At 35.1% G+C, this 25,315-nt stretch overlaps 1 protein-coding gene across 9 annotated transcripts in view; it reads left to right on the top strand.

Annotated features, from left to right (window-relative positions):
• The window catches only part of TRPS1 (transcriptional repressor GATA binding 1), a 261,204-nt gene that overhangs the window by 4,036 nt on the left and 231,853 nt on the right, over positions 1–25,315 (top strand). For 2 of the 9 annotated variants that reach the window (XM_063643515.1, XM_063643512.1), the window contains exon 1: positions 24,224–24,465. The exons of 6 other annotated variants lie outside the window; for them this stretch is intronic. The gene's annotated coding sequence lies outside the window, so the exon portion shown is untranslated. Of the gene's footprint in view, positions 1–24,223; positions 24,466–25,315 lie in introns of those variants that run through there. One more of the 9 variants, XM_063643511.1, reaches the window with a different exon arrangement.

The raw sequence follows: 25,315 nt of genomic DNA, 5'->3' as shown, positions 1-25,315 counted from the left end.
TTTTTGTAATAAGTGATGAACTTAAAATAAAATGACTGGCTCACATTAAAACATATTCTTATTAAGATTTCTCTGGTGTGTAAAATGAAGCCATTCATTCAACAGGCTGACAACTTTCCACTTGGTATTTGCCTTTCCTTAATTTAGTTTCCGCAGGACAGCTAGTGTGGTAGTCTGCATCTGTTTTTAGCAGGCATAGAAAACTATAAACTCAGACAGTTCTGTCCCAAATATTGCAGCTCACAAGTTACAATCAATTTGATAAAAACAGGCAAGTTTTATGGGCTCGTATTTTGTTGTTCATCCTTGCTAGGTCAAGCTTTCAGGTAATAGGTTTCTTTTTCTCCCTCTTTTGCTGATGATAACTGCTAATACCATTGATAACTAATTCTGGGTCTTGTTTACTCATTTATCATCCTTATTTACCATTTGTTGAAGTTTTGGGAAATTAATGACAGCATACATAGACTTGCTTTTACTTTGATGGCTTATCTGTGAAAATGACATTTATCTTTTGTTATTATACAGAAATAAGTAAATTCTTTGTTACCATAATAGTTATGATTTATGGAATTTTTGAGTCTCCCTTAGATATAGTATAAAGATGATCTTCTAGACTTTGCCAAGTAGACATTTAATCTAATTGTTTAAGAGTGCTTGTCATGTATAGAGAAGACTAACATACTTTGCAATTATTTACATTAAAAAATTACGTAGAGGTTTGTTTTAGTGTAATTTTAAAAATAATTTGTCTCCCAAAAGCTGTAACCAGTGGATTAAAGTAAATAAGCTAAAATACCAAATCTTGTTTTATACCATTGTTCAATAGCAAACAGTGCTGCAGAGGATATTAACTACTTTTTAAAATTTATCCTCCGATGTAAGTAGGGCCAAAGTCATTTGTTTGTATAAAATATTTTATTAATTATATATGACCTTTATAAATAATATCTTCAATTTTATTATTATGATCACTTTTTGAGCTATCACAGCGCTCAGTGGTTCTCCTATTCCTGAGAACTGAATTTGGCCTTTAGTTTGGTTTTCTGATGGACATAATAATGTAGAACTTGACTTTGGTTAGAAAGAGATCTTTGACCTTCAGGAATCTCTGAAGTTGCAGTAGGATCTACAGGTGAAAACCATTTGAATTGTTAAGCATTAGTTAGGTGAAGAAACTCCACTGGTCCCTGCAGCATATAGCAGCTATTATCGTAGCGGTCTACTTTTTGCTATCCTACATTTTTTTTTTTTTTCCTTTTCCAAGAGCACAAATCCAAATAGCAAAAATAAAGGTGAAATGATCTATGTACTTCAAATTTGGAGCATCATTTGAAATCATTTTCTGATTCCAAGCTATAACTGAAATACAAACATAACATTAAGACACCCCAAAGAAGACATTAAGGATACACTTGTCGTTCTTGTGTGTTTCACTAAAAATAATAACAAAAAACTTTTAATTTTTAAAATGTTTCTAGCTTTTAAAAACCTGCAGTAAATACTTTACAAGTGGCTAGACACCTTCCCTGGTGGTTTAGTTTATACAAGCAGGAAACTTTCTCTCCTACTCTTTCTCTCTCTCTTTCTTGTTTTCTTTAAACCAACTGACGTAATGCCAAACTTTGCTTTAAAAGAACAGACAGAAGTAATTGGTAGCTTTTAACTTTTAATAATGTTCTGGATTGGTTTTAGTGGCCAAAATGCCATTAAAAAAAAAAAAAAAAAGTTCAAGTAAGAACGGGCTTGTGGCCTGAGGAAGAAAGGCTCTGTTGATGCAGTTATTTTTATTCTTGTTTTTCAATCTGTTATTAAAAATCTTTCCTGCTGAGCACTGCTGGATTTCTCCAATTGCTCTTTGTGATGGCTGGTGCATTTCAGGTTACCGTAACTTAAACAGTTTTTGGGTTTTGGGGAGAGTGGGTATTTGCGTTGCATTATTTCTTTCTTATTTGGAAAAAAAATCCATTTGTTTTTGTTTCAATGGAGATTAATTAATTAAGGTTATCAATGGCCACAGGTCAAAGAATATGTTTATATAAAGAATGTGACACCTGTTAGCAAGAGCCTAAAATGTGGAAGTTTAAATGTGACATTAATCATTTTTATGTTCAGAGGAAGGAAAGTAGATGAAACTTTACAAAAATGCATTTTTAGATTGAAAACATCAATTTTAAGGGTCAGTGCGTTTCTACAGGCAGCTCTTTTTTTCTTACAATTTTAGATGATAATTTTTTTAACCCTATTTATCAAACAGTATTTATAGTTTCCTTTTTTTTTTTTTTTATAAATAGTCATTTCTTTCTTTCTGACTTTGCACAGGCAAACAGAACTTTCTCCAGTTGAGACATCTTGGTGATGTTGATTGACATCAGGGCAACTTCAGAAGCTGGCAAGTAGGAAAATCTTTTTAGGGAGCAAAAAGATTTGTGCTAGTGTTCCTTTCCTTGGGAATAGACACTCCACCCAGAAGTGATTGGGTTTAGTGGAAGGCCCTCCACCCCATTCGGTGGGTCAGAACTAAGTACTGTCTCGACTTTTCTTTTGTGAATTGTTCCTGAGCTTTAAATCTTACGGTTACTTGTCGTGGACTTTGCTTTTAACCCAAATTGTTCCTGATAGATTTTTTTTTTTCCTTCTTTACCTAGAGCACATTTAAGGAATAATATATATAGTGAAAATTAAGTGTCACACAAGGAAGAGTACAGTCTTTAAGGCATTTATGGCTACAAAAAAGCATTCCGCATATTTGGAGCATTGAAGTGTTCTCTGCTTATAAATTTGACAGTTTTGATTTACTTGATATGTTTCTCAGTTTTTCTTGCGAGAGTTACAGACTCTAGTTCAAATCATAGTCATTCCTTTTTTGCTCATGGCTCTTTTAGTTAAAGATTTGTTTGGAAAAACTTTAGGAACTTAATGTATATGTTGTTCACATCAGCATAGTGAAAGTTTCTTGGAGTAAGTCTAGATTCATTTTATTTATTACAAAGTTTTCAAACATACATTTCATGTTATGGCTGCATCTGTTAATTAATTTTTATTTAATGAATATTGTTTGTTACTTCAAAACTGAGGGAAAAGCAATAAAGTTTAGCAAGAAGGAAATAAGGCAAAGGGAGGTGTTTAGAGTTGCAGTCCCTTAATATCAGCAGATTGTTTACTGGTAACTGGTGGGGAGGGGTTGGTGGGAGGTTTTGTGGAAGATGATACCAAAAAAAAAAAATCCATCAATTGCGCATATGCTCCCCTCCCCTTAAGGTTTACTTAAACAATATGTTTCGATTTTGCCTCAAACCATTGTGCACTACTTCTCCTCCAAGAATCCACCACTATCTTGGCTCCTGAGAGATTAAGGATGATATTTTCTGTTGTATAATGAACAGCAGTATTATTTGAACAAAGGTAACACTTTTTGATTTGTGTAATTTTTTAGTAGCTTGTCATAGGATACCTATGAGAGGAGTTCTAGCAATGTAATTGCCTGCAAATGTTTGAAGTACTCACGATAGCTTTGCTATGTTTGAATTATTGCCAGTATATGTGCATGCTATTATAGGTGTGTTTTATATATAGAATGTATGTAGACAGATAATATTTAGACACATCTTGATGGTGGAATTTAGAATGCTAACTATTAACTCTGTGCTTGAAACGTGAATCTTTTAAGGAGTTAACATGACCTACATTATGAAGTCTAAAAGTTTGAAATGAGTATGGAGTTTAAACATAATGAATCAATTGTTATCATAATACTTATATCTGTTCTGAATTTACTAAGGAATTTTTTTTAAATGAAAAAAATGATAAATCAAAATGCCACCTTTCAGTGTATTGTAAGAAATGCTTCTCAGATCATTTTTAAAGTCTCATTTCTGTTGAGAGGAGCAGTTAAGGGACAGGACTATTTGTGAGTATATCATTTTATGGGCTTCCACTTTATAGTTTACAATTCTATCATCTCAAAACGTTATGTAGAAATAATATGGAACATGTAAAGACTCTGTACTATGACCCAATGCGTTTTTCCCTAGGGTGATGGATTCTGTGCGTCACCCAAATGTGATGCTATTTGCCAGGCTTGTAATACTGGTTTTGAGGGTTGATCTAAGTCCTATTTCATCAAGCAACACAATACAACAACTTTGGTATCTAGGGTAATTGACACAGTCAAAATAGTCTCTGAAAAATATTCCATATACTTTTAAGTAAGTCAGAAGTTAATGTACGTATTAAATTTATTTAACATGAATAAACAAATGATTTATTGTTAGCTATTTGTCTCCTATACTAGTGTTAGAAGGAAATATACAAGTATTTACAGTTTATGTTCCGTTTCTTTTTTTCTTTTTTGAGGGGAGCATGGTTCTCTTGTTTGCATTCATAATAGCTTTATCTGTTAATTACTCTGTATTCAGGATAGTGAGTAGTATAGTATCATAAATAATAGTAAACATGTTTATATTATCTGCTATATATGTCCCAAGCTTGAAAAAAGCATTAATATTACTAGTTGTTAGATTGAATATTATAGTAACCAGGAATGAATCCAGTACTGTATAAGACAATAGATAAGACATCAACTGCTATTTAAACACTAAAAATACCTTAGCTGTAGAAAAAGAAAGATCAAAAGGATTTCAGAGCTGTTTTTACTGTAGAATTTGGACAGAATGTATAAAGCTTACAAATCAATAAACATTAATAATATAACATGTGCTTCCTGATTAGATTCTACAATACAATGTGAATTGCTATTTCAATTTCTCTACATATCGTATGGAAGATCAGATACGTTTATAAATAGTGTAAAAATATATGGCAGAAGTTAGTTTGTGGAATCTAATTTCTCTATTACATGATATACTTCATGTACAAAGGGATCAAGCATTACTAATCTAGTGTTAGCTTTTTCTCTCTGAGCTATGCACAAGTGGAATATATGAATTTGTGGCTTCATATTAAATAAGTGCGTACGTGTACGTGCAGGATAGCTATAGTCTCACTTGCATAGAATGTTTTTACATTACAGGCACTACATGGAATTTTAACATATTGCATATTTTTTTAAATGACTTTAGTCTTTTTAATGCCCATTTTAATTACTTAATGCATCCCAACACCTATTTGAGGGTTAATTTAATTGTAATTTTGGTTCTGAAATGAGAGCATGATAGACAAAACAAATTAAAAACCAAATTCTACTTGTACCTACTTTGTGATGTCATTATCTGCACATCATCTTTAGCTTTGCAAGATGTGGAAGTAAATACATCAGCCCATTTTCTCTCAATACTTTTAAGTAGCTCTGAACATATAAAAGTTCCTAAAAGAAAGTTTTGCATTTGTTTTTGCTTTGCTTTTTGATGCCAAGTTAAGACAGGTCATATGTATCTTAATTTTAATCAAGGCCCATATTACTAAATTTTTCAATACATATTCATGTCTTTGTTGTATGATTGATAATTCTTTATCAATTATTTTTTGATATACCTTTGAGATCTTTTAAAATGATATGTTTCACCTGTATTTGGCTGCTGAATTTTTATATTAGTAATTATATTTAAATTATAAATTAAAAAATACGAATGATGTTAAGCTGTCTTTAAATTAATATTGGAAGTATACCTTTTTAGAAGATTATTGCAAAATTTGCTCCTCAGTCCTGCAAACTTAGGAAAGTTTTAGAAAATAATTTACAAGTAGTCAGTGTAAGTAGTTACACATTCAAGGATTGAAAAACATGAAATACTATTTTCTGTAACTTAAAAACAAACACTAAAGAGATGTTTCTCCTTTGTATTTATAATGCATTTGAATTACATTCTTTGGATGTATGATGTGGTAAATTACTGTAAGAAACTCACTGTCATCTAAACCTCAATTATAATAAACTATTTTACTCTATCCCATCACTGTTTATTCTATTTTTAAAGTCCCGTTTTTAAGAAAACTTGTGCTTTTGAAGGAATGCCCTAATTATTTATAACATATTTTACTTTTTCTTTTTACTTTGATAAGCTTTAAGAAAGCTGCCAGTAAGATGATTTTAGGTCATTGGTAAAAATAATAATGTACACATTTTATGTGTAAATATGTGTACACAATCTTGCACCTTCACTGTGTCTAACATTCAGCTTTTTAGTGTTATACATATTTGTATTCAATGTTACACATATTTGTGTACATTTAGTGTTTACACATATTTGTATTTAGTGTTACATGTATTTGTGTACATTTATGTACATTGTGTACTTTTTACTCCCAGAATAATTCAGTATATCACTGTTAGCACGTAATTATGCACATGCATATTCTTCTCACTCCCTGAACAATTCAGTGTGTCCTTAGCAATACCAACATTTTAAAAATGAGAGCAATAATGATTAGAGCTGGAGAACTGGGGGTAGATATTAGTATTAGCAGATTTCCCTCCTTTTAATTTTTCCCATTTTCAGTTCCTTCTGTAAAAGAGAGATGTATATATATCTGAACAGAAGGGGGACTAGGATACTGTATAATCCATGATAACATAAGGAACGGTTGCTGCATATGGCTTTATTTATATATCTCTGACATAGAAAACTTTGACCTCTTTGCCTGTTATACTTGGGAATTTTAGATAAACCCCACTGGGGTCACACTCATCAGTTCCGGCTTTGCGTGACGAAAAGCATTCTCTAGCTTCTGGTGCGCTACTGTGCTGTTTTCCTTCAGGAGTGGAAGGTCCTGTAAGTTCATTTGGCATTTGGAAGCACAACTAGATTTCTTCCTTTTTGAAAATCCTCTGACTGGTTTTCAGAAGAGTAAGCAGAGATCATGGGCTGCGTGATGTCGTTGATTTTAGGATGCTAAAGAAAATTATGCTGAGACCAAGCATGCGTCCTCTGGCTTATTCTGTCCTGCTTTATCATCATTTTTTTCTTTTTTTCAACCTCCTACCCCTCTTCCCCCCACACTGTTTGGGGTCTAATATTTTAGTTTCTGGAGGAGTAAGGATTTACCTTCTCAGTGGAAAAATGTGTAAGCTGCAGGATTTTTACCTACCATTCTTTATAACTTTTCCATTCTGGGGACAGTGTCTAAGAAGAGGAAAAAGCTTACATACTTGATTTTATTTTATTTTATTGTTTGCTATCGAGTAGGAGTTTGCTATTCCATTTCTATGTGGAAATGCATTGCATGGAATTAAATAAAGTTGTATAATTTTGAAACAATTATAAGCACCAACTGTGACATAGTTCTGGCTTAAAAAAAAAAAGTCAATTTTAGTTATGCAGTACTTCCACCAAACTCTCTATTCCAAGTTTATACATATGAATTTGACCATTCGACCATGGATGATGCTTGAAAGTCATGTTTTCTGGATTTAGGGCAGAAGAATACTTAAAAGATTCTCACCATCAGTATGTTTTAGATTCCCAAGAAGTACAATGCCAAGTATCATGTTATCAACTCTTTGAGGTCTACAGTAAGGAGTTTACTTGTTTCCGGTAGCTTATAAATTCAATAACATCAGTCACAGGCTGCTTAACGTATTTATGAGTTGAGCTAGTGTAGTTCAATAAATGATTGTATTTCCATCAAGTTGAGGGAGTAACGCAAACTACAATAGTAGCCATCTATTAAGGATAGTTCTGAGGTTTGGAATTTGTAACTGATTTTTGGGAGCTATGACATTAATATTATATCAGGTAGAAATACTCAGAGTGATCACCTTATATGAAAGTTAGTTCTGTCTTTCATGTCTAGGAAAATATAACAGTGAATGTTTGCTTTTTGTATGTTTTGTCTCCAAGCAGAGGAAACTGACAGTTTTATGTTTAAGTGCCGAAAGTTATTTTTGGCTAAGCAGTTCCAGAGTTAATCACTGGGATGTTAACTTGAATTTTTGTCTTTAAAAAGTTTCAGATTTTTAAAACGAAATATGCTTCCATTATTTCCAAACTGACACCTTGTGTTCTGGATTAGTTTTTAGAGAAATGTTTTCCAAATTCTCTTGGATTACTTGAAGTCCATTGATTTTGAAATACTTAGTTTTTTTCTTTTAAAGCTTATCAGAAAGTAGAGGAAGTACTTTATCTTTTCAGGGTTTTCTTATTCCAGAAACCTTGTTATTGCCTATAAAACCCAAATGAATTTTGCACTTATTTTGTATTATTTTCTCTTGTGTTGAGTTTTCAGAAACGTTTTGATGCATCAGAAATTGAGAGATCAGTGATTTCAGTTCCCTGTCACACCTTTTTGTGATAAGATATTTTGGTCATTTCTAAGGAGTAGTTAGAGGGAAATTCTTTCATAAATCATTTTCACTTCAAAAAAACAGTGATGTTGGAAAACCATATAGTATTCTTTGTGATTAGTTGAAAATTATGAATGATGTAAAATAATATGACATTTAATTGTTTCTCATTTAGACATGATGCATTTTATATCTCAAAATTTTATGGGAGGAAAAAGAAAAAAAAGAACTCACAACTTTTACCAGGTTTGAAACTAGCTTAAGATAGTTCTGTGGAATTCTCCAAAAGTGATAAGAAGATTTAAAATACTGCCCAGACACAGGGTTAAAATTAAATCTGTATGTAGAGTGGAGACTTTAATCTGACATATTTTAATGTAACGACATTTTAGAATAAAGAAAGCTTTCTCTGGTTTTGTCGGCTGTTTTTGTTTTTCGACTGCTTTGCATGAGATGATCGGCATTCTTAAATTATAATTATGTGTAAAAACAAATAAGCTGCTACTGTAAAAAAGTAACAGCTCTGCACATACATCTTGAATACTATTAGAAAACATTTTCATTAGAGGAATAAATGCATTAGGCCCTAAGTAAATTTAAGATACCAAATTGCAAACTTAGTATCTCTAATACATTACCCATGCTAGTCCCTGGAAAGTGGAATTGATGATTCTGAGAGAGCTCATTATTTCCATTGCTAGTAGAGTGTATTTAACAATATTTTGGTGTCTCCACTGGTAGAAATGTGGACATCTCAGCCAGCTATCCCCTTGTTTGGTTCCTGTGATGTCAGGCAAACATTTTGCCAAAATGTTTGGTCCGATGTAATCACATCGGTGTTGTGTAATTCAGATAATATGCTGATTTTGAATCTTGTTAACGTGTTATTTTGAAAGTGTAATTTTAAAAATTTGCCCACTTGAAATACAATGGAAGAGGCAGGATGATGTTTTTAGATTTAATTCAAAGCCTCTATGTACAGATAAATTATGAAAAGTTCAATAGCTCTTTTCATCTTTTCCTAATGTGGGAGAAGGTGGGGGTTTATTTTCATAAACACCATTGTAAAAATAATTGATCAAATGTTTTTTGACAAAAGATCATGTACATATATATTAACTGACTTTCTGAGCTAACAGAATGTACATTTTATTTCATTAGGTTACATTAATAAAACCATGTACAAAAGCATATAAATGGAAGAATAGATGAAATCATCTCTCTGAAATCAGATGTAGGGTAAATGGTGTAGTCTCTGAGATGACTCTCTTAGTTTTGTGATTTCACTATAAGAGCTGGCCCCCATCTATTCTGCTTTGGACACATTGTGCCAAAGTGTACAATGTTCAGCTTCCCACAAAAGGAGAAAATACGGGTTTAGGCTTAAGATTCTTCTAACATTCTGTTACAGAGAAATAGACTGGCCAAGGAGACACTTCTTTTTTCAATGGTGGAACTTTCTTCAGCTGCTCAGTCTAAAATCTGCCATTCAAGTTTGGTTTTACTTCTTTGTTTTTCTTTACTGCAGGTATATCGAAGTGACCATTGGGTCATGTTTTATTCTGAGTGACAAAAGGGACTTAAGCTACTATCCATTCTAGCATGATCTTATTTTAGAAACAAGAAAACTGAAGATAAAAGTGACTTCCCCCTACTTGGTTAAAGGACTGAACTAGAACTTGGGTCTGTTCACCATCCTCATTCATATGTAAAAGACTAGGTGATTTTGATGTTTGCTGAGGAAATCTGCCCACTGTTTAAGATTCATTAATCTTTATTTTTCCTTTTGCACATGGATATGAGAATAGAATTAAAATGTCATTTATTAGGATGCAGTGAGAAATTGATGATCATAATGAATCAGTTGATATATTCACATTATTTCTTTATCAATACTTTAGATATGGGCATCAAATGTTTAGAAGCTATCACAGAAAGTTAAAGAATTACTGCGAAAAATCTAGGCTTAATGCTTTTTTCAGACACCTTAGCAATAGTAATGTTGGATTCATTTAGATAAAATCTAATTGGTACTGAAAAACTGCTTACGAAAATGGTCACTAATAAGAAGCCAGTTTGTATTACTTTTCCCTTTAGCTTAAAGCAGCTTTAACATTTATCTATATAGAGAGTAGTATTTTTAAAAATAGTCCATTTGAATTAAGGGTATTTTTATCTTCCATGAAATGGATGTGTCTTTATTCATAACAGTCATAGTTCCCTTGGCAGGTTGAAAAACTGTAGACGGCATCTGTGAGATTAGGCTTGAAATGTGCAATTAGTTATTAAAATCTGGCTGGAAAAACCATAGGTGATGTTTTACATAAACTCCTCAGCATTTATAAAAAACTAATGAAAGAAAAATAAAAGAACCATTTGTTTTAAATACTTTCCTTATGAATCCTGTGTTTTGAATGATAAATTTCAACTTCAAATGTAGTGAAAATAATTTAAAATATACATTTAATGCCTCTATTTTTCTTTTAAAATTTCTCAACTTTCCATTTTTAGCCATGACTACATGGCTGTACAATATGGATGCACTGTACAATATGGATGCAATTTATGTTTATTGATTATAGTTAAGCTAATTTTAATCATACTTTGTTGGAGTGGAAATATAGGAATAATTCTCTGTCTTCTTAGACTTCTGAGGTATTTTACTTAAATCCCTTGTTTCTTATCTTTCAGACCTTATAGTTATATTGTATAGTCCAAAGGGTGAATGCCTGCGTAAGTGAAATTCACACATTACAACCCCAATGCTATTGTCATTTTCACCCCTGGATTTTAAAGAATTGCGGTAAATACCATGCAGAAACATGTTGAACCTAAGACAGGCCCCAAGCTCTTTCAGAGCATAGCTCCAGAAGTGTCTTTGAAATGCTGGAGGAGGTGGAGGAGGAGGTGTGTCAGGCTCTGGAAACCGCTGGGCTGGTCCAGGGTCTGTATCTGAACCCCGTTCAGTTCATCTTGAGTTGCAGGGTGAAGAAGACATTGTACTTTTCATTTGCATGGATTTTCCTCTCTGTCTCTTAGCCAGAAGGCAGCCTTGTGTTTTTTTTATTTTTCGTTGTTTTGTTTCTTTAATGTTTCTTTCAGGTGAAAAGCCTTTTATAAATATCTTGTAAATAGTTATTCCTTTAAATGAAACAGTTTGCTGGTGGAAAATAATCTTACTCATTCCATCAGCTATAATCAATTAAATCAGAAAACTATAGAATGATCTTTAACATTAAAACGCAATTTTAAGATGGGTTAAGGAACTATTTTGACTATTATGCGATCATCCCACGTAAAATCTCTTTCTTAGTGTGGTGAGCATACTATACGAAGAAAGGCTGAAAACTTCCATTATTATTACATAATCATCGGTTTTTTTTCCTCCTTGTCCTGTGGCTATTATCTCTATATAGCAAAATTTATTTTTCACCCAGACTGTGAATTATAACTTATCATTCCTTGTATAACTTATAGAACCAGAGGAAACCCTATCAGTGCTTATGATCCTTAGTTTTTCTTAACGATTTTGTTAATGTTATTTATTTTTTACATAATTCTCCCCCTGTATGTAAAATTTCTCATTTTCTTCTTTTGACTTTGAGAGATTGGAACCTTTCCATGTACTCTTGGCATTGCTGATCAAAATAAGGCAAAATAGCTCTTATTCTGGGCTTTGTTTATCAGAAAGCACTGTTTTTTGTTGGTTTTTATAACAGGTGATATCCAGATAAGGTTTAAATAAGATGAGTTGCTGTATTTTAATGTTTATTTCCACCTCTTAAGGGATTTGCCTTCCTGATAAATCAGTATACACTTAACTGTATTTTAATTCCCCTGAATCACAACTATGCTAATGTAGTCACCTATTTTGGAAAACTCCTTTTCAGAAATTCTTTAAACTATTTTATACTTGTTCTCATGAGGCATATTTGTGAACACAGACTATCGTGGGTATTTTATAGAAGCTAGTTAAATAGCATTATCTTCTGGCTATTTGGATTATAATCCAGTTGTAGATTGATTATGGACCATTCTTGGAATCTAGGAAAAGTCCAAATGCAATTCTGTAGCTTATACATGGCTAATGAAGCTGAGAGATAGATTAGGTTTTAAGCAAGGGATGGATTTTAGGTAACAGCAAATATTGAATATGGCTCCTTTGAAAGTTTAGAACAAGACAAGGTAAAACAAAACAAACGGCTACTTTCTATTTATTTCCAGATGGATTTCAACTTGCAGGTGACGTGGCATAAAGTCAAAACGTTGCTTGTTGAGATTTATTAATTAGAATGTTTTTAAGTCCGGTAAGGAGTTTGTTCTGTTTCAGATAAAAGAGAAACCTACTCAGACATAAAAATAAAAATAACCTCAGAGTGGAGAAAATATTGAATGCCCGAATCTGGGTTTCATTTCATGTGAATCTCCATTTCTCAACTAAGTGATATCTGCCAAGGCTCCTCTGTTTGTTGACATTGCTGTATTGAAGTCGCCAGTAGCCTCATGGAAGCCAAGCACCAATGGTCTTTCCATCTGACTGCTTCTCTCAGATGAATTGGATGCTGCCAGCCATTCTCTTGGGTATCTCTTCTGGCTTGACTTCTAGGCACTGCATCTCTGCCACACTTGTTCTAGTCTGTCATTGAATGTTCTCTTAATCTATGCACTTTTCTTGGAGGGTTTTATGCTTTTAGCTTTTTACCCAAATGAAATAACTTCTGAGCCTTCACCTCTAGACCTAACTTGGTTCTGAGTTCCAATATCAGTGGCCTTCAGCCTCCATAAGTACTTGCTTTTAAACTTGTTTATCATCATTAATTTGGCATTCAGGACCCTTCAGTTTGCCCCCAATTTACCAGTTCTATCTGTACTACATCATGTGTCTATCCTTACTATAGTGCTTTCTAGTCCTAGAACATTCTCACACCCACTTTTGTTCATATTCTTCCCTCTTTATGAAATGCCATCTACGCAACCTTAACTACAGGGATTCTATCTGTTCCTCGGCATGTTCACTTCTGCATTTTTCTTCCTGAAACTTTCTACCTTCGCTCATTTAGGTTAAAACATCCCCGCCTTGTGCTGCCATTTATGTGCGGCTTTAGCATAGCTCATACCAGAAGCTACCGGGCATCACGAACCTGAGGAGAGTGAGAGCATACGTAATTCATTTTTGTTCCCTATACAAATGACTTGGATGCAGTAGTTCTCAAAAGTGTTGCATTAAATAGGAACATAGGGGAAGAACATTTTGGCTGGCAACACAGACTTTCAGGTACTGAGAAAATTGTGAAATTGGTTTGTCAGGTTTCAGAGGAAAATAAAGATTATCTGGTATTGCATAAGTTGTAGATGTTTCTTGATGTCTGCCCTAATGTATCGTTCCTAAGGTAGGATACCACTGGTTGTAACGTAGTATGTTGTATTTTGCAGTGTGCTTTCAAATCCTGCCTTTTATCGATTAATGTCATTTAGCGAAGTGGGACAGTGTCAGTGAAACTAAGGCAAAGGGGAAGCCTGAATTCATTTGAAAAGTATAAAAAAAGGAGAACACAGGCAGCCTTGTACTTTACTGATGTTATATGTGAGACACTATGAACTAATCAGAGATGCAAGATGATAAATGATGTGTCCTTAATTGAGGATAACAGTGTTAGGCTCTAAGGTCATGAGTCAGAAATGCGCCTTTTTAATGTCCATGTTTTGAATATTCTCAGGCCCAAAGGTTGTGTTGTGATGTTTGAGGACAATGGCTTATGTCTTGGCTTCAGGATGAAAGTTACCTGTAAGTGGGTCCAATGCTTGCATGCTGAGGGGGCAAGGGTGATTTAGAGTCAGGAGATCTAACATGAATATTGATGAGTAGGGTTAGGAGCTGAGCACAACCATAGGTAATGTTGCTTTGAGATGCCCAGGTTTATGGCAGCAAGAGGATATTGGATTCCTCTTTGCTCAAATATTTTTAATATTCATGTTTCCCTCAGTGATAGCCAATCAAGTGATAACTGAATAATAGCTGCTGAGACGTTTTTCATGTTGGAACAACAATGCCTCTGAGATTTCTTTGAATGTTTGATTTTTACTAATCACTTTTAATTTCATCTTAAAAGCCTGGGAACAATTTTGAAGTTTAAGAACTTTTTTTTTAACTTAAAAAAATTATTTTATCTGAGAATTGGGAAGTCCCTTTGATTTAACATTTAACTCTGTTAAGCACCTAAATATTACTTTAAACAGCTCTGGAAAATTAAGCCCTGCTATTATTGTCCATTCCCAATCTGTATGGACATGGGACCATGAAGGAGAAATCAAGGAGATCTATTTAATGAATTTCTTTGCTTCTAGGACAGTTCATTACTTGCAGGACTTCCACTTATCTGTGCCTTCTTTAAAAACAAAACATTCCAAAGCTTCCTAGAAACCTCAGCTAATTGCATTATACCAGCATGCTTTTCTGATGTCACCTTATGTCTGTAAGCAACTTTACAAATCCTTTGAAAGAGACAGTTGGATTTTTAAAAGTAATATCTGCTTGGATTTTGCAAATTAAGTGACAGTAGAAACAGTTTCACTGTAGAGTACATGCTAATTAATAACTAGGGGTTTTTAAAATTCTCTGTACTTTTCCACAACTGAAAGGGTACATACTTTTGGTTGAAAGTGAGTAGGCGAAATTTAGACCTGCTGTTCTGGTAGCCCTAGTGGCCATTTCATAATCCCTGATATGATTGTCCAGCTCTCCTGTTTGCTAAATGCAGAAATAGAGGAAGGAAATGGATGTTTTGGCTCCATTAAAATGTTCCTTATCAGACTGTATGTAGGAGTGGATGCTGTTGAAGATGCGTCTATTGCCAGCTGCACAGCATGTGTGCTGGGCTAGTTTCCTGGCTGCTAAAGCTGCGTGGTGCCCTTTAATGATGGGAAGGAGGACATCATTAAATGTGTTGGGCTTAGTGTTTTCACTTGTGAACATCAGGGAGCAGAGGGCATGCAAACTTTGCCCAAAGGCTGGACACGGTTTGCATAGAAATGAGCTGCGTGTAGTAATAACTGACTGGGTAAATGCGCAGCTAAGCACTGATTACTAAGTAAAAGTGAGCGCAACCACAGGCCATAGGTGAGCTAGGTTGACCAGGGAAAGGCTGCCTTCCAAGAGGTTCGTCTTCCGTTGGGGCTGCCTTAAAATGCTGATCCTGGTTTACACTGGTTGAGCAGTCTGCTGTATATTGTCTTCACTTGAGATAGAAACTGCTGTTATCTTTATTTTATACAATGGAGAGAACTGGGTCTCAGGAAAGTATAATAAATTGCCTAGGCTACAACAGGTAGCAAGTAGCAGAGTCAGGATTTCAGTCCAGGCAGCCTGGCCCTAAGAGCTGAGGCTCCCTCTACTTTGTTTCTTATCTGGTGGGTGAACAAGATTTGAGTTGCTGTATCTTCCAAGGTAGTATTATAAAAGTATTTCAAAGACTAAATGGCTTTTTAACAGTTAACATTGTTCCAATTTGCTTTCTCCTTAGGCCCTAATTCATTGTCAGAGATAAGGCCATCACCTTCATATATGAGACATTTAAACAAATGTTTTTAGTAATAATTCAGGAAACATTCAACTGGTATTCTTTCTGTAGCGATATCTGCAGTCTCTTGTTAAAAAAAGAACTCTATTAGTTTAAGTAACTGTCTCTTCTTGGCTCCATTACAGTAAAAAGTCTGTGATCAGCACCCTCTTGTAAGGGGAAGTTGTTGAATGACAGGGATGTGGTATTGTCCTGATGCTATGGCTTTGTATTTCTTAGTGTATTTATACTCCTGGGTAACTACCCCTGCTCCACATGGAGTCTTGACACCTTTGAATCTGAGGTGGCTTATGTGTGTTACAAAGACAAAAAAAAAACAACACAAAAAAACAAAAAAAACGTGGTTTGGGTTAGACTTAAAAAAGTACTTTCATCAGTTATTATCCAGCGTGTCTGTTAGATTTTTAAGTAATTTATATTTTATGAAAGAGCTTTAAAGACTCAGTGTGCTTTAGTGGATAGTGTAGCCAGAGAAATAAAATAATAATAATAATAATAAAGGACATTTTCTTTTAAAAAATTTTTCCTTTTGTTTTTAAGAAGAAAAAAAGAATTAGAACAGCAGATCAGGAACAGAAATAGCATTCCATTTTCTTTTCACGGATTCTGGAGCAGCTACGGTGAGAGTGAGCTGGCTGAGTCTGGGAAGGAGGCTGCTGACTGCGGCCCTGCCTAGGCGGCAGCGGCGACACGACAGGAGCTGCGTGTGTGTCGCTGGCGTTCGCTCTCGCAGGAGCCCCGGGCCTGCGGCCGCCACCACGCGTGCTCGGCGCCCGGGCTGTGGGCGTGTTATCGCAGGAAGTCCTGCGGAAGCAGTTGTGAGCGCCCGTTCCCTCCGGTTACCTCGCTCATCCTCGGCTGCTGCGCGGTGCCTGCAGCCTCCCTCTCCTCCTCCCTCTCCCAGCGCTGCCTGCCCTGCCAGCTGCGTGGAGGCCGCCTCCTGCCCGCTTCTCCCCACTCCCTCTGCCCTGTCGCGTCGCATCCCCTGGCCAGCCTGCCCTTCTCCCCACTTCCCAACTTGGCTTCCTCTCTCCATAAACTCTCTTCCCTCTTGTCTTCTCTTTTGCTTCCTCTTTGCTGCCGCCCCTCCTTGATTTGACGCTCTGATTTCCTCTTGCCAGATCCCAAATTGGGTTCATCAGTAGCTACTCATCCTTAAATCTTATTCACCTGTGATCATTGGGCAACCTGTAAGAGGCATGAGATTAATGCAAAAAATAGAGTTCCTTACTATGGGAGGAAATCTCTGGCTATCAAAAAGTCATGGTTTTTTTTTGGTCACATATTAAAATTAAGCACTAATGTAAATAAAAAAAATTTAAAATGGTGGCATAGGTTATTAATGAGTCCAGGAATAAGGCAAAGAAGGACAATCTGAAAAAAAATCTCAAATGAATATAACAAAATTGCCCATTTTTTATTGAGATAACTAAAATTGTGATAAAGTACTAGATTTTATTAATGAAAATGTATTATTAGTCTTTAAATTAGTCGTGTACTTTCTCATATAGTGTTTCAAAGGAGCTGCTTAAAGTGTTTCTGATATTTTGAAGTATATTTACTTACACTAACATTCTTGAGTAGATGGAAGTGTGTGTCTCATGCATTCTCAATCAGAAACTAAAAGTCATATTTAATCAAAATTTACCTTATAATGTAATAGTTTCAAAAGCACATGAAGCTTTTTGGAGTGGCTAAGGCTATATATGTATGTAAGGCTACTATATTTTTAGCATTCTGGGAACTGAGGCCTTTATATTTTTCTTAAATTATGAACTTTAAGACAGTTGCTATACGTGGATCCCTATCAAGTTTTTGCCTTCTTTACATCATCAAGCTTATTTTTAAATTAATTCTTGTTAAGGGCATGCTTTTTACACCCTCTGTATTAATTTCCTTTTCTAGAAGTCCATATTAGTAAGGCCATATCATGAAAATTAGTATTTTTAGTAGAGCTGTTCTGAAATTTTTCCACAAGAGATATTTTGCAATGACTGAGCTATATCGATTCATATAATTTGTATCCAACCGCTTCATTTTTGCCTTGAGATTTCCAGTGTGCCTAATACGAGGTAAAGAAAATAGTTGATATATGACTGGATGTGAGGTGGCCATTTTAACTTGTAGGTGACAGGATTTATCTCTTGATTTCTTCATTAATTTTAAAATAAATAAAAAAAATAAGGAAGTTTAGGTCCTTCTTTTTAATTTGTAACACTTCAACTTCTAGTATTGCTTTCTGTAGGGGAGAATTTTTCAGTTGATAACGAGTTGATTTCATAAGTTACAGTATTTAAAACTAGAGACGTTTTATCACAAAAAAGTTGTCCCTTTAATATATGATTTAGCACAGCAACTCTTTTTAAAGTAATATGTTTAAGAGAAAACCATGACCTTATGATAAAAATAATACTAAACCAATTATTAATAACTACAGTTTGCCGTCAAACGTCTTAGCTAAATAATTACCTTATTAGAACAAAGGTACTGAAAGCACAGCACCAGAAACACTGGCTTTATTATTCAAATTATAAAGACTTTAGATCCACCATATATTTTTCTTATGGCTGGAGGAGCCAGTCCTAGAGTATGGGGGGCATACTTACTACTTCAGTTGTCATAAATGTGGATCACAGTATTTTCTAAACTTTTTGTTTTATTTTGCATTTTTCTATAATTTGAGCACTTTGACCTCTTTTCAAGTTTATTTGTTCTCCAGATATGCACAATACAAATTAAAAGAAAGTTCAGTCATCATAGTGACTTTTGGGACACGTGATTGTCTGGAATAGACTTCTGTCCAGCTATGGTTAGAAGTCCCATAGGTTGTAGCTATGTTTTCCTTTTTGTGATGTGGCTCTGTTGGAGTAAAACCAGTCTTAAAGTAATTCTGTAATTTCTCTAGAATGCAGTCTTCTCACCAATAGGCTGTGAGTAGTAGTACCTGGGCACAGGTTTTGGGGGAAGAATCAGTTTAGATAAAACATGTAAAACAGGTTTGGTGAATGTCAAACGACTGAATATTTATTTCTATAAATAACGATAATGATTGTTCTGTTTCTAATCTTTGTAATTTCTGTATATCATTAACTATGGGAGTGCTTAGACTATTCAAAATAGTATTTCTAAGCCCTTATTTTATTTTTAATTTTAACAATTATATTTAGGATATTTACGGACAGGAACTGAGCATTCTAGCCGTCAGCTATTGTAGAAAGAGTGGCATTATATTATCCCAAAAGGCTAGCTCAGTGTCATCCCTTGGTAGAATACATGCCTTAAATTCAAAAGCTCTGTTATGTTTGAATTTCAGTTCTATAAGCTTTAGTATTCAATAGTGCCGAGTTCAAGGTCTAAATTGAAAAAACTTGCAAGAAGTATTGTTGCATTGTTTTTTCACATTGTACATCTTTGCCTTGTTCTTTGGACCTTTAATGACATGTGCCATCATTTTTTAAATATTTGTATTAGTACCTAATTTTAATACATGATTTAAAAAATATGACTTTTTGATAGCCAGGGATTTCCTCTTGTAGTAACTTTTTTGCATTAATTTCATGAAATTCTTTCCTCATCCTCAAAATGAGCACACAAATCCTCTTCAAAGTTAATGATTGTCTTATTTTTCAGTAGGTTGTTTTAATTTTGAATACAGCAGAACCTTTCTTGAGGGGTAGTATTTTAGAGATAATGTTTTGTGGTTCTCACTGGATATTTTAGAAGTTTTATTTTGATTATGTGGGATCTATCCTACATGATCATAAGCACTTCGTTAATAAAAATGGTTTGTTGTTACTGAGATCACCCTGTTTTTCAGCAGGAGAATAATAAATAGAAGTTGTGTGATTCCATAGCCACTGTAGGGTGTACTCTATAGCAGAGTGATTCTGAGTTATAACCACATATCCTAAATTTCAAGCTAATTGTGTGTATGTATGTATGTGTGTGTATATATACGTAATTACCTCGTTTTATTGCACTTTCATTTATTACACTCCACAGATGTTACCTTTTTTATAAACAAAGATTTGTGGCAACCCTGTGTCAAGCAAAACTATCAGCACCATTTTTTCCAAAAATATGTGTTTACCTTATGTCTCTTTGTCACATTTGGAAAATTCCTGCTATATTTCAGACCTTTTCATTGTTATTATATTATATCTGATATGGTGGTCTGTGATCTTTGATGTCACTATTGTAATTGTTTTGGGGAACCATGAATGGTGCCCATGTAAGATGGCGAACTTAATTGATAAATGTGTTTGTTTTGAGTGCTCCACTGTCTGGCTGTTCCCTTGTCTCTCTGGCGCTCGTTGGTCCTCTCTATTCCCTGAGACACAATGATTTTGAAATTCAACCTACTAATAACCCTACAATGGCCTCTAAGTGTTAAAGTGAAAAGAAGGGTTTCATGTCTCTCACTTTAAATCGAAAGCTAGAAATGATTAAGCTTAGTGAGGAAGGCATGCTGAAAAAGAGAGAAGCCAAAAACTAGGCCTCTTGTGCCACATGGCCAGGTTGTGAATGCAAAGGAAAAGTGCTTGAAGGAAATTAAAAGTGCCACTCTGTTGAACACACACATGATAAGAAAGCAAAAACAGCCTTATTGCTGATATGGAGAAAGTTTTAGTGGTTGGGTAGAAGATCAAGCCAGCCACGACATTCCCTTAGGGCACAGCCTAATCCAGAGCAAGGCCCTCTGTTTGATTCAGTGAAAGCTGAGAGAGATAAAGAAGTTGCAGAAGAAAAGTTTGAAGCTAGCAGAGGTTGGTTCATAGGTTTTAAAGAGATATGTCATATCCATAACATAAAAGTACAAGGTGAAGCAGCAAGTGATGGTGAAGAAGCTGCAGCACATTATCCAGAAGATCTAGTTAAGATCAATGATGAAAGTGGCTACACTAAACAACAGATTTTCAGTGGAGACAAAACAGCTTTCTGTTGAAAGAAGATGCCATCTAGGGGTTTCATAGCTAGAAGGGAATAGCCAATGCCTGGAATGAAAACAAAGGACAGGCTGACTAGTTAGGGGCTAATGCAGCTGATGACTTGAAGTAGAATCCATTGCTCATTTAGCATTCCAAAGATTCTGGGACTCTTAATAATTATGCTAAATCTACTCTGTGGAGCTGTGCTCTATAAAAGGAAGAGCAAAGCCTGAAGGATAGCACATTTGTTTACAGTATGGTTTACTGAATATTTGAAGTGCACTGTTGAGACCTACTACTTGGAAAAAGATTCCTTTAAAAGTATTACTGCTCACTGACAATGCACGCAGTCACCCCAGAAGCTCTGATGGAGATGTACAAAGAGATGAATGTTATGTTAATTCCTGCTAACACAACATCCTTTCTGCAGTCCTTGGATCAAGGAGAAATTTCAAAATTCAAGTCATTATTTAAGACATACATTTCATAAAGCTATACTTGCCATAGTGATTCCTCTGGTGGATCTGGACAAAGTGAGTTGAAAACCTTCTGGAAAGGATATATCATTCGAGATACCATTAAGAACATTCATGATTCATGGGAGGATGTCAAAACATCAACATTAGCAGAAGTTTGAAAGAAGTTGATTCCAGCTCTCATGGATGACTTGGAAGGCTTCAAGACTTTAGTGGAGGAAGTAAGTGCAGATGTGGTAGAAGTAGCACGAGAACTATAATTAGAAGTGGAGCCTGAAGATATGACTGAATTGCTGCAATCTCCTGATAAAACTGGAATGGATGAGGTGTTGCTTTTTCTTAAAGATAAGAAAAGAAAGTGGTTTCTTGAGATGGAAGCTATTCCCGGTGGAGATGCTGTGAACGTTGTTGAAATGACAAAGGATTTAGAATATTCCATCAACTTAGTTGATAAAGCAGCATTAATGTTGGAGATGATTGACTCCAATTTTGAAAGAAGTTCTACCGTGGGTAAAATGCTATCAAATGCCATTGCATGCTACAAACAAATCATTCATGAAAAGAAGAGTCTGTTGATGTGAGAAGCTTCATTGTTGCCTTATTTTAAGAAATTGCCATAGACACCCCCAGCTTCAGCAAAGACCTCCACTGAGCAGCCATCAACAATGAGGCAAGACCAGCAAAAAGATTACAAAGTGCTCAAGACTGAGGTGATTGTTAGTATTTTTTAGTAATAAAGAATGTTTTTAACTAAGTGTACTTTTTAACCATAATACTATTGCTCACTTAATAGACCATTGTATAATGTAAATGCAGCTTTTATATGCACTGGGAAACCAAAATATTCGTGTGACTTGCTTTATTGTAATATTCACTTCATTGTAGTAGTCTGGAACTGAATCTGTAGTATCTCTGAGGTGTGCCTGTATATGTATATATATTTTTTTTTTCACAAAGTAAGCATGCTTTTATTATCAGAGATAAAAACATTAATCAAGTATGTCTTTTTGGGGAATAATAAAAATGATTCAAATTACCAGTGTTTTTGCTGGGGTTAGGTTATCAAAGCATTTTTTTAAACACTGACACAGTCATTCATATTTTCTAGGAGAAATTACCATGCACCTTTGGAGTTATTTTTTATTTGATAGAAAAGGTGTCCCTAATTGAGAGTACCAATTTTAAATTTTTGTTGGCAGTTGCTGCTATTTAATTGTATTTGGATTATAAAATTCACAAGTTTCATAATTGGAGGCTTACAGAGTGTATTGATGAGATGATTAGAATTACTCTTTTGGTTATGTAAGTTTTTAAATAATGGAAGAAGTCCTAGAAATCATACAAAAATTTCCAAAATAAGACTTTCAAAGGCTGTGAATGATACTAATTTTCTGTCATCTTTGTCATTTAAACACAGTTCTCTATTTTTTTTTGCTCAGCAATAAAGGAGTCAGTAGGTCCATCTGTATGTTTCTGTTTGTATTCATATCATATATATGACTATTATGTATGTATATAGTGTCTTGAATGTGTGTTTGTGTATATATATATATGTTTTCTTTTCTTTTTTTTTTTTTGAGATAGGGTCTTGCTGTGTTGCCCAGGCTGGTGTGCTGTGGTGTGATCATAGCTCACCGTAGCCTTGAACTCTTGGGCACAAGGGCTCTTCCAGCCTCAGCCTCCTAAATAGCTGGGACTACAGGCACAAGCCATCATGCCTTTGCTAATTTTCTAATTTTTTGTAAAGACGGAGTCTTGCTATATTTTCCAGGCTGGTCCTGAACTCCTGGCCTCAAGGAATTCTTTTCGTCTCAGTCTCCCAAAGTGCTGGGATTACACATGTATTTTAGACTTTGGAAATTAGGAAAACTGAAAATGGAGTTTTGTTTTGTTTTGTTCTGTTTTCGAGACGGAGTCTCATTCTGTCGTTCAGGCTGGAGTGCAGTGGTGCAATCTTGGCTCATTGCAACCTCCGCCTCCCAGATTCAAGTGATTCTCCTGCCTTAACCTCCCGAGTAGCTGAGACTACAGGCATGTGCCACCATGCTCAGCTAATTTTTTGTACTTTTAGTAGATGGGGTTTCACCATGTTGGCCAGGGTGATCTCGAACTCCTGACCTCAGGTGATCCACCTGCCCTGGCCTCCCAAATGAAAATGGAGTTTTCATTTCCATATATCACAGTTGTTTTTCAATATAGGTCTTCAGTGACTGGAAGCCATTGCTATAGGCTGGTAATTTGATAACCCATTTTTGAAATGTATTTATTGAGCTCATTGTAATTCAGTATGCCTCTGGTGAAAGGCGTGGGATGGTATAGGTTGAAAGAATAATCTGTGGTTGTTCCCTACGGAGACCCTGCTGCCCCTTTTTGGGCAGTCATCTTTAACCTGGCACCCACTAGTGTATTTCCTAAAACGGAATATTCCAAAATTTAAATGATGTCACATGTGAAAGCAATGCCAAGAAACAATGCGGCAGTTTCTAAATTTTGTGAAGCTAAAATCCCTGGTTACAAGAAAGAGTACATGTCACAGATGAGTAGTTAGTAATGACTTCAGTTTAGCAGGAAAAGAGCAATTCCCATATGCTGATTCTAGTCTCATAACAAAGAATGTTATAGAAAGATTGCACAGTATTTAACAAGCTGTGAGTTAATGTGACAGTGTCGGTGTATCTAGTTCCAGACGGATAATCACTTTACCATATTTCTTCAAAAATATTTTAAGTTATATTCCAAAACAGAAAACCAGATACATATGAATCCAGACTGTTCCCTGCAACACCTCCCCACCCCCAATCAGGTTTAAGCAATTGAATTGCTTCTGACATGCTGGCTCCTAAATACCTGAATAAATGTAGAAGTTCCATTGTCAGACTCTGAACCTCAGAGGCTTACCTGTTATATAAGGGAGAGTGGGTATAAATGAGAGTGTTACATCTTGAACTGTAATTATCCAAAACTTAGTTTTCTTTTTTTTTTTTTTTTTTTTTTTTTTTCTCGAGACGGAGTCTCGCTCTGTCGCCCAGGCTGGAGTGCAGTGGTGCGCAATCTCGGCTCACTGTAAGCTCCGCCTCCCGGGTTCACGCCATTCTCCTGCCTCAGCCTCTCCGAGTAGCTGGGACTACTGGCGCCCGCCATTTTCAATACGTGAGTTTACCTCTAACCGAGAGCCTCTCCTGATTTGAACGTAGACTACGTCCTTCAACACTTATGGATACGTTAGGAGTTGAGAAAATTAGGTAAAGTTGTATTGCTTTCAGTCCTTTGGAACACATACTGGATACAGGCATTGGTACTGTAGGTGTGTTAGTTACCAGCAATTCATTTCCAGGGTTTTTCCCAAAGACCTGCTGTTTTATGCATGTTCATATTAGTACTATGATTTACTTATTCCTGTGAACACGAACAACACTGACAGGTAACAGTTTTGAACAGCAGACCTGTGTCTTTTAAAAGCTTAAAACTCCATGCTCATCGTTTTGTCGTTGCAAAGATTCCTAAAGGCAGGCAGGGGGAGGCATTGTGGAATAGGGAGAGGATATTATTTCCTTCAGTGATTTAAGGAAATGCGTGTTTTCCATCGTGAAAGAAAAGATAATCATTATCAAATTCAGAGGATATTGTTTTATCATTCCCATAATGAACCTGTGTCTGTTTTACCAATTAACATATAGATGGATATTAGGAGAAACCAGGTTCAGGTAGAAAGAGGCACATAAAATTAATAATCCATCATGAGGAATTTCTGCAAAGTGCCTTTTATAGAGAATTTATTTTTTCTTGGAAACTTTTGAAATTATCAAGTATAAAGTTGATGCTTAAATTGTGTTTTAATCTTTCTTAAGACTTTCTCTGGATGCAGATTATGGAATTAAGGTGTTTTGATACTGTGAAAGTATGGGTTGCTAATACTGTAACATACTGTACATTTACTATACTGTCAATAATATATGTAACTACTACGGTGTATTGACTACTTTAGGAAGTTAAGGTCTCTCAGCTTGTCACAAGAGACATTAGTCTTATATCAAGTGTTTACCTCATGAAGTGACATAGGCAGGTGACCGACATTCCACTACCAGTATTTGA

Source organism: Symphalangus syndactylus, chromosome 7 (genome assembly GCF_028878055.3).
Source record: "Symphalangus syndactylus isolate Jambi chromosome 7, NHGRI_mSymSyn1-v2.1_pri, whole genome shotgun sequence".
NCBI lineage: Eukaryota > Metazoa > Chordata > Mammalia > Primates > Hylobatidae > Symphalangus > Symphalangus syndactylus.
This window is presented reverse-complemented; position numbering and strand designations above follow the sequence as displayed.